Source organism: Sapajus apella, unplaced genomic scaffold (assembly GCF_009761245.1).
Source record: "Sapajus apella isolate SASKATOON/1434 unplaced genomic scaffold, GSC_monkey_1.0 scaffold71, whole genome shotgun sequence".
NCBI classification, from domain to species: domain Eukaryota; kingdom Metazoa; phylum Chordata; class Mammalia; order Primates; family Cebidae; genus Sapajus; species Sapajus apella.
Window position 1 is genome coordinate 10,785,958 of NW_022437011.1, and position 7,127 is coordinate 10,793,084.

The following is a 7,127-nucleotide window of genomic DNA, read 5'->3' on the forward strand; positions in this document are numbered from 1 at the left end:
TCAACAACCAAAAAAATTAGAATCTACTTAATGTTTAATTAGTTAACAATTTAATTTCTTCAGTTCAAGGCATGTCATATGGGACATATCAAAACATAAGTTTACTCTTTTCTGAGTATATTTGTATGCCTTAAAAGTAAGTTCAGTTGATAATTGTTTCTCTTCTATTTTTAGAGTTTATACTGGATACTTTCAAAGAAAACGTGTGTTGGCCGGGTGCAGTGGCTCACGTCTGTAATCTCAGTACTTTGGAAGGCTGAGGTGGGTGGATCACCTGAGATCAGGAGTTTGAGACCAGCCTGGCCAACATGATGAAACCCTGTCTCTACTAAACATACAAAAAATTAACCAGATGTGGTGGTGGGCACCTGTAATCCCAGCTACTCGGGAGGCTGAGGCAGGAGAATCGCTTGAACCTGGGAGGTGGAGATTGCAGTCAGTCGAGATCAGATGGAGATGCCATTGCACTCCAGCCTGGGCAACAAGAGTGAAACGCTGTCTCAAAAAAAAAGAAAGAAAGAAAACATGTGCATCTTAGGCTACTGATCAAAGAAAGAAAAAGTGTCTACAAAAACTTGGTTGCTTTCAGAGATAGCTGTTCCCTTCTAATTAAGAAAACAAAAATCACATAATTTTTATTTCTTTTTCACTTCTTTCTCTCTCTCTTTGCTTGTCTATGGAGTCAGTGAAAGTACAGAGAGCTAAAAGGAGAAAACTCAGAAATGCAGGTAAGTTGAAGGCAGACAAAACAGTTTTTATCCATACTATACAAAACCCAAAAATATTAGTTGGATTAAATAAATAAATATAAATTAAACCATAAAGAACTAGGATAAAACAAAAGTGCATGTCTATTTTAGAGAGAAGGACTTCCTAAGCTTAAAGGCAGTAAATTAAAGCACAAAGAATGAAATAGATTTGATTACATAAATTTATTTTATATCCCACAATTAAAAGACAAATAAATTGCCAAAAATACTAACAGAAAGTACAATAAAAGATAATTTTAACTATGTAAAGAAATCATACAAATGGACAGAAAAATGCTCAAGCTCCAAGACATATGTACAGATGATTCACCAATACATTTTAAAATGTTGTGGAAAATGTTCAACTGTTCAACTTCATTAGTAAACAAAAGTAGAAACTTAAAACAATTACATATCATTTATTACTTATTAAATTATTAAGGAGTCTTCAAAATTTTGGTTTTTAGTTCTTATAAAGATGTGCAGTAACACTTTCTCTCCACTCCTTTTTCCATCCTTGGGGAACTCTGATGACTTGATATTTCTAGCCTTTCTATACCAGATTCCTTTTGTTTTTTTTGTTTTTTTTTGAGACGGAGTTTCGCTCTTGTTACCCAGGCTGGAGTGCAATGGTGCGATCTTGGCTCACTGCAACCTCCGCCTCCTGGGTTCAGGCAATTCTCCTGCCTCAGCCTCCCGAGTAGCCGGGACTACAGGCATGCGCCACCATGCCCAGCTAATTTTTTGTATTTTTAGTAGAGACGGGGTTTCACCATGTTGACCAGGATGGTCTCGATCTCTTGACCTCGTGATCCACCCGCCTCGGCCTCCCAAAGTGCTGGGATTACAGGCGTGAGCCACCACGCCCGGCCTCCTTTTGTTTTTTTGAGATGAAGTCTCTTGCTCTGTTGCTCAGGCTAGAGTGTAGTGGTGCACTGTAATCTTGGCTCACTGCAACCTCCACCACCCGAGTTTAAGCCATTATCCTGCCTCAGCCTCCTGAGTAGCTGAGGTTATAGGTGTAAGCCACCACACTCAGCTAATTTTTGTATTTTTAGTAGAGACAGGGTTTCACCACATTGGCCAGGCTGGTCTCGAACTCCTGACCTTATTGGATCCCTCTTTTTTAGGGGAAAAGATTTACTGGTAAATGAGCTGAAAGGATACACTGGGCATGCATAAACTATTCCTGTTCTCTTTTCTTCCTCTTGGATTAAACTCTTCACCTGGAGCCCCTGCTCTACTCTACTCCTGCTGGTGTGACAGGGAGGCCTGCCCTGGGTTAAATTCTGCAGGTCAGTAGAAGATGCATATTTGCCTGGAGATACAAATATATTTCTAATAACAGATTTGTTAGTGATAAGTACGATATTTTGGTCTCTATTTGCCTTATTCTGTGTTTCATACGCCTATTGCTCTAGATATTGGCCACAAAGAGGAATATTATTTATTAATGGCCATCAAAATTCAACACTGTGTCATTGTGTACCCAAAGCTTTAAAGATGTTTAAAGTGTTTTCTCCATTCCTGGAAATTCCATTTAGACAAAGCCACATGCACTAATATCTTTTTTTTTTTTTTTTTTTTTTTTTTTTAGACAGAGTCTCAGTTTCTCAACTACGCTGGAGTGCAGTGGTGCAATCTCAGCTCACTGCACCCTCCTCCCAGCTATTGTCCTGCCTCAGCCTCCCAAGTAGCTGGTATTACAGGCATCGGCCACCACACCCGGCTAATTTTTGTATTTTTAGTAGAGATGGGCTTTCATCATGTTGGCCAGGTGATCTCAAACTCCTGACCTCAGGTGATCCACCCACTTCGGCCTCCCAATGTGCTGGGATTACAGGTGTGAGCCACCTTGCCCAGCCCTTCCATTATCTTTTTATTAGTAATGATATAATAATGGTTATGAACCTATGTTCCATCTATTGATGAAGTTGTCCTTAAAAGGCAAAAATCAACATGTAAAATATTATACATAATTTAATTATTCAACCAATATTTTTAGCACCTATTATGAGCCAAGTACTTTGCTATGTAAAGTAAAATACAAAGAAAAAAGACTGGGCCAGACATAGTAGCTCATGCTTGTAATCCCAGCACTTTGGGAGGCCAAGTCAGGAGGATTACCTGAGCCTAGAATTTTGAGACCAATCTGGGCAACATAGTGAGACCCTAATTAGTTGTGCATTGTGGTGTATCCCTGTAGTCCCAGCTACTTGGGAGGTTGAGGCAGGAGGGTCCCTTGAGCCCAGGAATTCAAGGTTGCAGTGAGCTATGATTGCACCACCCCACTCCAGCCTGGTCAACACAGTGAGATCCTGTCTCAAGGGAAAAAAAGAAGAAGAAAGGAAAAGAAAAGAGAAGAAAGGAAAAGAAAAGGAAAGAAAGAAAAAGCCTAGAAGGAAATATGTCAAAAATCTTAATGTGTATTTTTAAGTAGTGGTAAAAAGTTTGTATCTTCTTTCTGAAGATATATGTGTCTTTGTTTCTTTTATATGTGTCTTTGTTTCTTTTTAAGTTAGCATGTATTACCTTTTAAAAGGACATACACCTTCAGAATAGGTAGAAAGCTCCAAAAATTCAACAACAAAAACCAGACAGCTCAATTTAAAAATGAAGCCTGTGCACACAGGCTCATGCCTGCAATCTTGGCACTTTGGGAAGCTGGGGCAGGCAGACCACTTAAGCTCAGGAGTTCAAGTGCAGCCTGGGAAATGTGGCAAAACCTCGTCTCTACAAAAAATACAAAAATTAGCTGGGCATGGTGGTGCACACCTGTAGTCCTAGCTACTTGGGAGGCTGAGGTAGAAGGATGGACTGAGCCCGGGAGGCAGAGGTTGCAGTGAGCCAAGATTGCGGCACTGCACTGCAGCCTGGGCTGCAGAGCCAGACTCTGTCTTAAAAAAAAATGCAAAGGACTTGAGTAGACATTTCTCCAAAGAAGATATATAAATGGCCAATAAGCACATGAAAAGATGGTCAACATCACTAATCATCAGGGAAATGGAAATCAAAACTACAATGAAATACCAGCTCACACCCAGGATATGGTTGGCTACTACACATCCTTTTGAAGGTAGCCATTTGTTTCGTAGATAATACCATCAAAACAAAACAGAAAATAACGAGTGTTAGTGTGGAGAAATTGTAACCTTTGAGCACCATTGATGGGAATGTAAAATGGTGCAGTCACAGTGGAAGATAGTATGACCATTCCTCAAAAAATTAAAAATGGAATTACCATATGACCCAATAATTCCACTTCTGTGTATATACCAAAAATAATTGAAAGCAAGGTCTTAAAGAGATATCTGTAAACCCATGTTAAAAGCAGCATTATTCAAAATAGCTTAAATGTAGAAGTAACACAAGTGTCCAACAATGGATGAGTGGAAAAACAAAATGTGATATACATACAATGGAATATTATTCAACTTTAGAAAAGGAAGGCTATTCTAACACATGCTACAACATGGATGAACCTTGAGGGCATTATGCTAACTGAAATAAGCGAGTCACAGAAAGAAAATATTGTATTATTCTACTTGTATGAAATATTAGAGAAGTCAAAGTCATGGAGATAGAAAGAGTGCTTGTTACCAGTGTTTGTGGGGAGGAAGGAATGGGGAATTATGGTTTAATGGATACAGTGTTTTAGTTTCACAAGATGAAAAGAGTTATGGATGAATGGTGATAATGACTGTACAGTGTAATACATGCCTATAATACTACTGAACTATACACTTAAAAATGGTTAAGATGGTTAATGTTATGTGTATTTTACCACAATAAAATATTGAAAAAAATTATATGCCAAAATAAATTCAAGATGAAGTAAAACACATACACAGAGGTGGGGTGGGGGAGAGAGAGAGAGAGAAATAATATAATTATTAAGAGCAAATGCGCTCTTGTGTCAGTTTGCTGAGAATGATGGTGGGCGGGTGTTGAACAACGAGAACACATGGACACAGGGAGGGGAGCACTACACACTGTTGTAGTGTCTGTTGGGGGGAAATGGGGGAGGGACGGGGGGTGGGGAGGAGGGGAGAGAGCATGGGAGAAATGCCAGATATAGGTGAAGGGGAGGAAGGCAGCAAATAACACTGCCATGTGTGTGCCTATGCAACAATCTTGCATGTTCTTCACATGTACCCCAAAACCTAAAATGCAATAAAAAAAGAGTAAATGCGTAGCAGTAGGATTAGTTTAGATTAGCATATTTTTAAAAGACTCAAAATAAAAGTGACTGAATATGATGGCAACTATATTTTTCTCATGAAAAGAAGTCTGGAGGTAGGGAGTCAGGGCTGCAGAGGTGGCTTTACTGTGACATTAAGGATCTAGGGTCATATCTTCTGTTCTGCCACCCTTAGCATGGGACATTGTCAAGGTCTCTCATAGTTCAACATGGCTGCTAGATCTCCAGTTGTTTCAGGAGCAGGAACAAGAGAGGAAGTTTTTAAAGGTTTCCCAGAGTTCCCACTTAACATTTCAGCTTATTTCTCACTGGCCAAAAAAAGACAACAAAAATTACATGGTCACATGGTCACAACTTGATGCAAGGATGTGACCCATTAGCAATAAGCATTCTCTATCTAAAGAGGAGGGAATATTGGAGACACGCCATGAAATGTGTGAATTTTAAAAAATAATCTCAAAGTGGGGGGAAAGATTTCATAAGAATAACAGAATACTGAGAAGTTATAGAAGAGAAAATACTTATTTTTCATATATAATTTAAAAAATTGCGTTAAAAATCATGTGAACTAAGTCAAAAGACAAAATATATTGTTGTTTATTTCATAGATGAGGACTAATTTCTATACATATAAGTAGTTCCTACAAATTAATAAGAAAAAGCACAAAGAAATATAAAACAATAGCAAATGGCCAAAAAGAAGTAAATACTCAAAAGGGTTAAATAAGATGAATAAAAATATATATTGTAAATGTTTATTACATACATATCTAATATATTATAAATATTTATTACATACATATCTATTATAAATATTTATATTATAAATCTTTATTAGAAATATAAAAATAAAACACACATTAGACAGTCCTTTAGAAATTAACAGCCTAAAAAATGAATTCAACTGCCTAGAAATGGAAAAAGTATACTTAAAAAACAAACAAACAAAAAAAAAATGCAAAATCACCCAGGCATGGTGGCTCACACCTATAATCCCAGCATTTTGAGAGGCCAAGGCAGGTAGATCACTTGAGGCCAAGAGTTCGAGACCAGCCTGGGCAACATGGCAAAAACCTGTCTCTACTGAAAATACAAAAATTAGCTGGATGCTCACACTTATAATCCCAGCTACTCGGGAGGCTGAGGCACAAGAATCCCTTGAACATGGAGGCAGAAGTTGCAATAAGCCAAGATCACACCACTGCACTCCAGCCTGGGTAAGAGAGTGAGACTCTGTCTCAAAAAAACGAAAAAAAAAAATTACTTGGAAAATGTTAAATAAACCCAGTCCAATTATAAGACCTATATACACTAGAGCAGTGGCTGTTAGTTTTGGCTGAACCTAGAGTTACAGATAGAGTTGCCAGATTAAACAAATGAAAACATAAGATGTCCAGTTAAATTTTAGTTTCATATAAATAACAAATAACTTTTTAGTATGTCTCAGGCAGTGTGTTCTATACAATATTTGGGACATACTTATGTGAAAATATTCTTTGTTTTCTCTAAAATTTACATCTAACTGATGTCTTACACTTTATCTGACAATGCCTGGGCTCTACTACAAGCCAAATAAGTAGAATCTCTGGGGTTGTGGCCTGGGCATTGTTTTGAAAACTTCCCCAGGTTAGAATCACTTAATACATAGCAAGGATTGAGAACCAATGCTCTAGAAAATGCTAATTTTAGATGAATTAATTAGGTAAATTGGCATCAGGAGAATTGACTTTAGGTGAATTGGTATCAAGGTGAACTAAATTCCTATCATCATCTTAGCGCGCTATTTAACAAAATGTTGTTCACCCCTCTTGGTACATCATATCCTTCTAGGAACCTAATTCATTTTGTAGTAATTACTTACAGGGTCCCACTTCAAATTTGGCATCTGCCTCTGGCTCCCGTCTTTGCATAAGTGAGGTCTCTTCTGAGAGCAGTTTGCTTGTCTTGAGTGTTAGCCAAGACCTGGGACTGAAGATGTGAACACGAATATCTTGAAGGTTAAAGTTGAAGTGCCCTGGTTTCAAGTCAGCAATGACTCGGAAATCCCTTTTAATGCTTTCAGGCAGATTTATTTTTCGCTTGCATAGATGGAGAAATAGTAGGTAAGAATAATTTGATGACTTTCAAGTGTTAGGGACATAACCAAAGGCAAATTCAAGTATCTTAACCCCTAATTA